This window comes from Gouania willdenowi, chromosome 9 (assembly GCF_900634775.1).
Source record: "Gouania willdenowi chromosome 9, fGouWil2.1, whole genome shotgun sequence".
Taxonomy (NCBI): Eukaryota; Metazoa; Chordata; class Actinopteri; order Blenniiformes; family Gobiesocidae; genus Gouania; species Gouania willdenowi.
The window spans coordinates 42,819,822-42,831,675 of NC_041052.1; positions in this window are offsets into that span (position 1 = coordinate 42,819,822).

Consider the following 11,854-nt stretch of genomic DNA (forward strand, 5'->3'; position numbering starts at 1 on the left):
CAGCCAGCAGACCAGCCAATCCCGACGCGGATCCACCAGGCCAAGAGCCACGCGCCGCGCCCCCGCACACCCACCCAACACGACCCCCGGGGAGGCCCCATAGCACCCCCCACCCCACACCCCCAGCCGTACTGGCCACACCGGAGGGGGGCCCCGCCCGGCCCGTCACGCAAGCGACATCCCTGGCGAAGGCGCGCCCCAGGGAGCCAAGCCGAGGACCCGCAAGGGCCGACGGAGCAACCCACGGCCACACCCCGCCACCCAGCAACCCAGGAGGCAATCGCCGACCCCGGGCAGCAGCCACCCCCAAAGCCGCCCACACCCCGGATCCCCCCGGACCGGAGCCACGGACCCCACCACCCCAGGCCCCCCAACGGGACCACCCCCCAGCCAACCCATCCGGCACGGCACCGCCCGCCCCCCAGGCGAGAGCAACAGCCCCCCCACCAGCCCCCAGGCAAACGGGAGCCCCCCAAACCCAGCCCAACCGGATGGCAGGCGCAAGAGCAAAGGAGGAGGGGGGGGAGGACGAGACAGGGGGACAGGGAGCAAGGGGAAGGAGCGGCAGAGGAGCACGCAGGGCCCCAGCCCCAGAGGCCAACCAGATGCGCATGCAAGGGGCAACAGCGCCAAATCGAACAGCCCTGGGACCCTGTGAACACCCAGAAGGAATGCACACCCGCGCCGAGGCAGCCAGGCACCCCGGCAACCCTCCCCAGCCAACCCGGCCAGGACTACCCCAGAGGCCCAAGGGCGGCCCAGGCCTACAGTTGGACTAGTGCGTTAGTAAAAAGTGGTGCTGGCAGTCGCTTGCAGGCTAGATCATGAGGCTTTAAAAATTTAGATTTAATGCAATTAAAAAAGGAGTCCAACGCTCCTCAAAGCACATTATTTTTTTTTGTTTTCTGAGAGCAGACATCTTTTCCATGGAGATAAATTCTGTGAGGAGATTTTGCCATTGGTTTATGTTTAAGGATTTTTTGTCTTTCCAATTTAGTAATATTGTTTTTTTTGCTATGGCTAGTGCCGCAAGGATTGATTGTGATCGGTTTGCGGGAAGTTGAAGCATTGTCAGGTCTCCTATCAGACAAAGATTTAGAGATAAAGGAATTCTGCAGTCCAAAATGGAGGACAGTTTTTCAGTAATTAGAATCCAAAAGTGTTGCACTGGGGAGCAAAGCCATAAGGCATGTAAATAGGAATCCGCTGTATTCTGGGTGCACTGAGAGCAGATGTCTGTTGGGGAGAAGCCCATTTTATGCATTTTCTGTTGGGTAATGTGGGATCTGTGGAGGACCTTGTATTGAATTAGCTGAAGATTTGTGTTTTTCGTCATCTTAAAAGTATTACGACAAATTTCTGTCCAGAAATCAATGCTCGGGGTGATTGAGAGTTCGGCCTCCCACTTAGCGATTGGTAAGTAATTACAGTTGGTGATCGAGAGAGCTCTGTATATTTTTGAGAGTTTTTTTGATTTTGTTGAGATTTTTTTCATATATATAGCCAGTTCTGGAGGTTGTAACGTAGTTAAGTCTAGTGGAGTAGTTTTCTTTATTGTTTCTGTTACTTGTAAGTACTGTAGAAAGTTACATTTATTTATACCGAAAGCTTGGGTTAGATTATTATATGTCCTAAGCTTGTCATTTTCAAAGAGGTCTTGGAGATGAGTGATTCCACTCTCTTCCCATGTCTTCAGATAAAGTGGTGTTTTTTTATTTTTAAAGTCGGGGTTGTGCCAGATTGGAGACAGTATACTAGTTTTTAATTGAACATTTGTGATGTCCAGGGCTTTCCACCATGCAGTCAGTGTGGAGGCAATTAGTGGGTTTTTAAAGCAGTTGTGATGTTTGAGGGTCGCAGTGATAAAAGGGAGATCAGAGAGTTTAATGTGTTTGCAGTCTAACTGTTCTATTTCTAGCCAGGTGTTGTAGTAATCTTTTGGTTTTAGCCATTCTGTTAAATATAATATTTGGTTTGCTAAGTAATAATGCATGAAATTAGGGGCTTCTAAACCACCCTCGTCTTTGTTTTTTTGAAGGGTTGAAAGGCTTATTTTAGGTTTTTTATTTCTAGCATAGAATTTTGTAGTTGCAGAGTCTAATCTTTGAAACCATTGTTTTGGTGGTTTTAGTGGTATCATTGAGAACAGGTAGTTTATTTTAGGTAAGATTTTCATTTTAACTGAGGCTATCCTGCCAAGTAGTGAGATGGGGAGATTGTTCCATCTCCGCAGATCTTCTGTGACTTTGTCCAACATCGGATCATGATTTAGTTTAATTAATTCATTTAAGTTTGGTGATATATTTAAGCCTAGATATCTAATTGTATTTGTGGTGGAGGGGTGTTGTGGATTTTGGTTTGCAGGATTCCATGAATTTTTTGTCAAAGGGAGGATTGATGATTTTGTCCAGTTAATGGAATAGTCTGATAATTTAGAGAAGCTGTTTATTAGATTAAATACTTCCTCCAAAGAGGATTGTGGTTCTTCCAAATAGAGTAAGATGTCATCCGCGTAAAGATTAATTTTGTGTTCTGAGATGGATGAGTGGATTCCTTTAATAACAGAGTTCTGACGTACAGTTGCTGCGAGAGGTTCAACGAATATTGCAAAAAGCAAAGGTGAGAGTGGGCAGCCTTGTCTGGTTCCCCTCTGCAGTGTGAAGCTTTGGGATGTTATTTTGTTTGTGGTTACTGAAGCCTTAGGTTTATTGTACAGGGTGGAGATCCATTGGATGAATGATTCTCCGAAGCCAAATCTGTCAAGGACAGCAAGGAGGAACGACCAGTTGACTCTATCAAATGCTTTTTCTGCATCGAGTGACAAGATTATTTTTTTCTTTTTAGAGTTCTGTGCCATGTTGATCATATTAAACAGTCTTCTCACATTGTCTGTGGAGTGTCTATTTTTAATAAATCCTGTCTGGTCTTGGTGTATAATTGACTGTACTACTTTCTCTAACCTGGATGTGAGTGCTTTGGAAATAATTTTTAAGTCTGTGTTAATAAGTGAGATGGGACGATAGCTTGAGGGTAATATGGGGTTTTTGTCTGGTTTAAGTAACAATTTAATGTTCGCTGTATTCATGTGACCTCCTGCATGCCCTTTATTTTTGATCTCTGTTACTACTCTGAAAAATAGTGGAGCCAGCATTGACCAGAAATGTTTTAGGAATTCAGCAGGGAACCCATCTGGACCTGGTGCTTTGCCTGTTGACATGCTATCTAAAGCATTTTGTAATTCTTGTAAGGTTAATGGTGAGTCTAAGGTGGTTTTCTGATCTATAGTGAGCTGTGGTAGGTTTAGTTTATTAAGAAAGGTTTTAATATCTTCCGGGTCAGGGTTTAAATTTGATGAGTATAAGTTTTGATAATAATCATGAAAAATGTTATTAATGTCCTGAGGTAGGTTTAAAGTTTGACCTGCATTATCAGAAATTGCTGCTATAAAGGAATTTTCTTTATTGTGTTTGAGCTGATTTGCTAAATATTTGCCTGATTTATTATTGTAGTCAAAGTTTTTGTATCTTAATTGTTGCAAAATGAAGTCGGTTTTTTTAGATAAGATGATATCCAGATTAAGTTTTGTATTTTGGAGTTTTTCCCATAAAAGTTCAGACGGGTTAGCTGCGTATTCTTCCGTAAGTTTTTTGATCTTTTCTTCAGTTGTTTTTTCTGTTATCTGTTCCTGTTTTTTCTTAAAAGAAGAGTATGATATAATCTTCCCTCTAATGACAGCCTTGCCAGTTTCCCAGAGTAAGGACGGTGATATTTCCGGGGAGTCGTTTGTCAATAGAAAGTCCTCCCATTCTTTTCTTATAATTTTTTCAAATTTACTGTCATTAAGTAATGAGGTGTTAAAGCGCCATAGAGAGGATACTTTCTGATTAGAGTCACACTGCAGGGAGAGGGATATTGGGGCATGATCGCTAATAATTATAGGATGTATTTTAGAGGAAATCTTATGTACGATGGAATTATTTGAAAGAAAAAAGTCAATTCGGGAGAAGGATTTATGCACGGGGGAGAAGAAGGTATATTCTTTTTTAGTTGGGTTATTCAGTCTCCATACATCTCCTATTCCAAGATCTTCCATGTAATCCATTAATACTTTAGCGGATCGAGATGGTTTTGTATTTGAGCACTTACTAGATCTGTCCAATGATGTGTTGAGCACCAGATTGAAGTCACCTCCGATGATTAAAGATGAGTCTGCAGAAAGGTCTGAAAGCTCTGAGAAAATTCTATGGAAAAAATCAGGGTCATCATTATTGGGGGCATATATATTTAGAATTGTGAAACATTTGTTATAGATTACTACTTTGATAATAATATATCTACCCTCTGGGTCTATGACGGAGTTGATTATGTTAACGGGTAACCTTTTGTTGAGAAGAACCGAGACTCACACGGAAACTGAAGAAACGCAAGGAGGAGAGAGGTAAGTCACGCGAGATGTTCTGAGAGTCACGTGACAAGCTGAGAAAATTCAACATGGCGGCTCGCTGCCGTGACTAGTTTACCGATCCTGTTTACTTGCACATATTAACGATTTTTACCGTTAAATCAACGCCACCAACGAGAGCCGACCACGCGCCCTCTCACCAGCCAGAGTGGAGGACCTCGAGGACTTCATAGATAGATATTACGCTGAGTACGTGATGGAGTCCGGACCAAAAGCCAGTACATCAGGTAAGTCGGCGAAGCGCCGGAAAAACGATTCGGCCACCGATACATCAGACCTCGAGGTAGAATCCCACACGGAACTCCTACAGACCATAATTAAGAGGCTGGATGTGCTCGACTTACTGCACCGAGACGTTCAGGAAATGAAAGTCAGCCTGGAATTTGCCTATCAACAAATCCAGGACTTACAAAAAGATAATCATGATATCCATTCGGCTTTATCTGCGGTGAGCTCCGAGGTAAAAGAGCTGAAAAAAGAAAACAAGTTTCTTAAAGAATCAGTCCTGGATATCCAATCTCGCAGTATGAGAGACAACGTAATATTCTCAGGTATTCCAGAAACCCCCAACGATGACCCACATGCTCTGTTGAAAGACTTCATGTCGTCGGCGCTTAAAATCCCGGCAGAAACCGTGAAAAACATCACATTTCACCGTGTCCATCGCCTCGGACCACGTAGAGGAAACCGTCCACGTCCCATCATTGCCAAATTTGAGCACTTTCAACAGAAGATCCAGGTTAAAAGTAAAGGTCGGGAACTTAAAGGTACACAATTCGGCATGAATGATCAATTCCCTCGGGAAATAAACGAACGTCGAAAAACCCTGTATCCTATCTTTAAAGAAAACCGACAGAAAGGCAAAAATTCCAAACTGGTCGTAGACAAGCTTTACATAGATGGCCAACTGTTTAGGGACTTAAACATCACGCCCTGGCTCTACTGAGAAAGACAAATCTAATAATAATAATAATAATGAAGTAAAAAAAAAAAAAAAAAAAAAAAACAAACAAAAAAAACACAGGTGTTATGTGAGTTAACATTGAAAGGATAATTCTCCACTTATGGTGAAGCTAAGGTAGCATTATTTAAAAAAAAAAAAAAAAAAAAAAAAGTTTAAATAAATATATATGTTGTATGTGTGTGTATGTATATATATATCCGTACATTAAAAAAAAAAAAAAAAAAAAAAAGAAAAAAGAAAGCAAATAAAAACAATAAATACATTTAAAAAAATAAAAAAAAGAAAAAAAAAAGTGTGTCTAGATGTGTGTGTATGTGTATGTATATGTATGTGTGTGTGTATATATATATGTATATATATATATATATATATATATATATGTGTGTGTGTGTGTTTATATGTGTATGTAGATGTGTGTGTGTTTATATGTGTATGTAGATGTGTGTATGTATGTATATGTATGCATATGTGTATGTATGTATATGTTTATATATGTATGTGTATGTATATGTGTATATGTATGCATATATATATATATATATATAAAAATAGAGGAAATAAATATAAAATAATGATAACTCCAAAAATAAAAAATAAATAAATATATATATAACAATAATAATAATTAAAATAAATAAATACATAAAGATAATAATAACACTAAAATAAAAACATGGATAGGTATATATAGACACGTGTGTGTATGTATGTATGTTTGTATGTATGCTACATATTGGCTTAGATTTTGGTAAACACTTTTTGGCACGTACTCTCTCACAGGACACTCTCTACCCTCATGTCAACTCACTCGTCTCGAACCCCTCACTCTTTTTTTTGTTTCATACTCACTCAACACCCACAACACCCCCCACCTCCTATACCTCCTATAATTACCCCTTGCTCCTTTTACTCTTTTGATATTGGATGTTGTCGTTGTATGTTTGTGCTTTTCACTAACCTATTCGATCCAGTCCTTTACCCCGTGGTGCTATCGCATGATAAATGTGTCTCCTCTTCTTTCTTTCCTTGCATCCAAGCTTTTTACAACACAGTGCACAAATGCTCACAGATTCTCACTTATGCTCACACCTGTATGGACTAACACTCACCTTATACTATGTATCAGTTTACAGTAGCTTCTTGGAATGTGCGTGGCATTCGCTCGCAGGCTAAAAAGATTAAGATATTTGACTATGTATCAAGATTAAATGCAGACATTGTCTTCTTTCAAGAAACTCACTTACTTAAATCAGAAGAAAAATCCCTGACAGATTCAAATTTTAACAAGATATATAATTCATGTTTCAATTCCTCAGAAACATTTATATCAATCAGCCAATCCTGATTGGCCAGTGAAACGTGTCTGTCCACCAGGGACACTCCCACCTCTTATGAAAGGAGGAGGCGGTCAGGCACCCTCCATTCAAACACCTCTTCTCTCTCAGCATAACTTACGTTTTACCAGCTTAACTGTCCACAGGCAGATCTTCGGTTTCCAGTCGACGGACGCTGGTAAGTATAGACGTATTGCTTGGACCACACCAGGTCGAGAAGAAGCCAGCGCTTACGTTGCTCTGCTAGGTCAAGTGCTGACCTCTGTTCATCACCGGTAGGTATTGAACCACCAAGCCTCAACTCCGGCTGAAGGCTCTCTTCCAACGCTGATGCTCCGGTGCACGTTGGCCTTCCTAGCGGCTCTTTCACGCCAATGACCACCCTGCTCCACGCTCCGCACCGCAAGGTCTGGAGCTCCCAGACATCAGCACAACAGCTATAGTCTTAGGCCCACTGCCCTCAACACCTCCGTGCTCGTGTGCACGTTGGTCCAGCGGCTCTCTCACTTCGGTGACCACCACGCTCTGCACCGCACTAAGGTCCAAAGCTGTCAGACTTCAGCAAACCAGCTGTTGCCTCAGGCCCAGACCTGCCGTTGACACCTCAGCTCCAAGCTCCATACCCCGGTATCCGAGCTTCCAGACGCCAACACGCCAGCTGCCGTCTTGAGCAAAACACTGTCCTCAACGTCTTTAGGCACTCCAGCATGCGTTGACCTGCATCCACGCTAACACCTGCTAGCCGCCACGTGGTAGTTCAGACTAATCCACCTGCTCTCCCTGCCTACGTCAGCATGGTTGTGGAGGCCTAGGTTCCTCTCACCGAGGGGACGGGATGGTCTCAGCCTCGCCTCTGTTGATGCGGATGCAAGCTGTCCAGCAAAGACAAGCACAAGGTGTGCTCCAACTGCCTGGGTCTGGAACACACCCAGCTGGCGGTCGAGTCCCCCAGCTCAAGACGTTCAGGGCGTACCTCACACTGTTTCGACCGAGCAAATATTATGTCATCGATTACTCGGGTAGATGGCTTTGTTCATCCTCATGATCAGCCTCGGACTCCTCCACATGAGGGAATTCCAGCTGTGGGTGGCCTCACATGGGCTGAATCCTGTGCGTCATGGCACACAGAGAATGTTGGTTATGCCAGCGCTCTGAGCCACTAGCGGATTTTGGGAATCCTGACACACGGTGTACCTATGGGCATCGTTACATCCAGAAAGGCGATTTCCACGGACGGCAGCCTAACGAGCTGGGGTGGGATCCACAAGGACAGATCTGTGAGGAGCTGCTGGGATGCGGACCTCCAGCGCTCTCACATAAATTATTTGGAGCTTTTAGCAGTGTTCCGCACTTTCTTCCGTCTCTCAGAGAACATCATGTCCTGGTGAGGACGGACAATACCACGACAGCGTACATCAACCGCCAGGGCAGTTTGTGCTCCCGTTGGTTGCTTTTGCTGGCACGCAAACTGATCCTGTCGAGTTGTGGTCGTCTCCTCTCACTGAGGGCGACGCACGTTCCGGGGGTCCTGAACGTGGGCGCGGACCTGCTGTCCAGGGGCGCCGTTATACGGGGAATGGATGTTACACCCGCTGGTGGTGCAACAGCTGTGGACCTGTTTGCCACGAGAGAAAACACGCAGTGTGCAATGTTCTTTAGGTTATTTACATAGCCCCGGTTCTATGAGTGAGATGTCTCACCAGACAACCCTTCTTGCTCGAACAAGTGAGAAGAGGTGCTTATTTTGGGTGCCTGTCTGCCTCCTCCTTTTATAGGAGGTGGGATTGTCCCTGGCAGATGGACACGTTTCACCAGCCAATCAGGATTGGCTGATTGATATAAATGCTTCTGAGGGCTGCAGATGGAGGATGCATCTCACGCCCTCTGGAGCATGTTGGTCATTTTTTGATTCTATTACTAATAATAATATTAGGTACCCAAGGTCACCGCACTACGATGGAGCATTGTAGTCAATAAAAAAAATTTAAAAAATCAGTTTTCTGAATTCATATTTATTTAAATCTGTTTTCCAAATTATTATTTTTTTTTAAAAATCCGTATTCTACGGAGCCCTACTACAGAGCCCTACAATCAAAGATTTAAAAAAAAAAAACATACAAAGAACAATAAAATGTACAAAAATAAGGTGAACAATAATGGAAGAGCAGTTGATCAGAGGGAGTAGACCAGTGTAAACAAAATATGAAACATCTGTTTTAATTATTGTCCTTCTTTTTCATGTCTTCCCTAACCTTTTATCCTTGTACGTCCCCCTTCACTCAGGTCATTCCATACCTTCCCCCCTAATAAAATCAGCTAATTGTTTGAATGGAATTATTTGTAATAGTTCAGTAAAACCAGGTATGCTTTGAGTTCTGTGATGTTTGTGTGAGTAGGAGCATCCATGATGGATTTAACTTTCTCTTCCACAGGATGGAGCCACTGTACATCCATTACTGTATATGCCTCAGTAAGCATTTGTTTAAAGCGCTTTTTTAATTACATATGCAGCTTTAAAAAGCATACTTTGCTTTGAGAGAGCAAGTTTATTAATTTTATTATTTTCATTTTTGATTTCTTTTGTATGCTATACCATATGACTCATGTTTCTTTATGCAATAAATCACAGATGCAGTGTAAGTTTTAGAGCTTTTAAGCACAGAGCAGTCTTCACCACTTTTGCACGTTATTGTTGGCAATCTTAGTAAATCATGCTCAACAGGATAACACACAGTGATAGAGCTGTAATCTCAGAGATTAGACCCAACATGGTCCGAGTCCTACAGAATAAGGCCTAACCCGTCCCAAAACAAATGAAGCCAGTTTTTTAACCCAAACCGGTTACATCCACATAGAGCCAAGTTTATATCAACTCAGCTTTAATTTGTTCTGAATTCCACTCTAAACACTTGATATACTCTTTAAAAGATTCCAAGTGTGGAGATATTTATTGTTAATTTGTATTAATAAAGTGATCAAATGTTCTGAGTCTGTCAGGGAACATTTTAGAAGTAATCAGAAGTTTAAATAGTAAAAAATAAAGTATATGTTCATATTTCCAGAGTGTGTGAGTCTAGAACCAATGCATATCTGTGACTAATCATTAGTGATGTGAACAGTCTATGTTCATAGCTCTAAGCTGATCACATTACAGGGAGCTGAGACATATGTTAAGTAGTTTACTGAAGACCCAAACATGTTCCAGACCCAAACACACACTGACTTAGTGACTATTTAGAGGAGCTGACATGTCCACCAGATAGGATTTATAGCAGATCTATTTCTATATTCTGAGAGAGTGGGTGGAGCTTATTACTATACCATATTTACCTTTACAGTATATGTGATGGAGTTACTGATATATTGGAAGATGAACATGGAAGAATAATAAGGACACACCCTTTAACTACATTATCCATATCTAAAAAAATATTGATCAGATCAAACTACACATTTACAGTGTGAATATTGAATAATCAGGGAAAATTAGTGAACATTTCAGAGTTTTTTTTTTTTGGATCAACATATGTTGGGTTATTTATTTATGGAATGACTATTGTTGCTTGCAGGGAATTATTAGTGAATATATGAAAATAGTGAGACATGATTAGCAGCAGCAACAACACACACTGTCCATTTCATTTATGTCTGCATTCTTAAGTTCACACACACACACACACTCAGTCCTTTGTGTTGTGGTGAGGCCTGTCATGAAACAGCCTGAGGGAGTTAAAATGGGGGCCTCAGCCTATAAACACACTAATGACCCCCACCGCGTCCCCACAACCCTAACAGGTCCTTTAATAGCTCCCTAACAGCCAGAGGAGATTAGAACTTTTCTCTCTTACACTATGTCTGCTTTCAATCAAACACACACATGCTTTTTGCTTTTCAAAGTCCTGCTGCACTAATAATAATGACATTCATGTCAAAGCCTGTGACACATTCTGGGGGCCGTAGATTAGGGCCACACTTTGTACAGGGGGTGTTTTGGTAAAACTGGAGGCATTTGAAGTAGAAAAGAAGCGCAGTTCTATGCACTGTATGTTTTAGTCATTGGATTTTCTGTTCAGAAAAAGATATTATTCTAATTAAAATGGTTATTTAATTTTGATTTTAGGATTCAAAGCATTTTTCTTTTATCAGGATCCAGAAGAGATAAACAAAACTTTAACAATGATTATTTTCATTTTCTGCTTCTAAACAACAAAAAAAGAAATTTTAGAAGATAGAAACAAAAACGACCTATTTTTTAAAAATATTTTGTGCGACAGAAAAATGCTGTTTTCAAAGTAAGAGCTCCTGTTTCAGACAACCATGTCCTGTTCTCTAAGAGACACTCTTATTGTTTCAAAATACAATGTACTTAGTTTGAAAATGACTACTTTAGGCCGCACTAAATATCAACAAATCTGGTTTGTTTTTTCTTTCCATCTTCTAACGTTTCATTTGTTTTGGTTTTTGAGAAACAGAGAATGAAAATGAGTTGTTCTAGATCATAGACTGTAAAAAGAATTGACAGGACAAGCTCCCCGGTGGAGTGAAGCTTTTATTTTTAGAACTCCCCCTGCTGACTGGCTGCAGTATAGGTCATAAACCCCGCCTCCTCAATGTTTTTTTGGTTTTTGTTTAGTTTTTTAGTTTTAGTCTGTACATGCTGTCAAAGGTCAACACTACCAGAAGTGGAATCTTTCTCTCTCTCTTTTTAAGACATGTTTTGTTATTTCTAAGACATGTCAGTGTATCATAGACCAGTGTATGTGTAAGAACCACTACTGTAAACCCAAGCACTGCCCTGGACCTGAAGATGGCCAGGCTAGCAGAAAGAGTGGGGGCCAAGGAGCCCCAGGCCACCCCCCCATGGCCGAGCAACCCCTCATATGCCCCCAAGATCCCAAGCCAAGAGGCAGCCACCGCCCCCACATACACACCTGAGAAAGCCCCAAGGAGCCAAGGACCCAGCACACCCCACCACCGACCCCAACCCCCCACCAACACTTTAAACTTATAAAGAAAAAAAAAATGTTTTTAGGAAAATCAAATAATTACTCACTTTTTAGTTTTTTAATATAATTTTCTCAATGGAAAATCAAA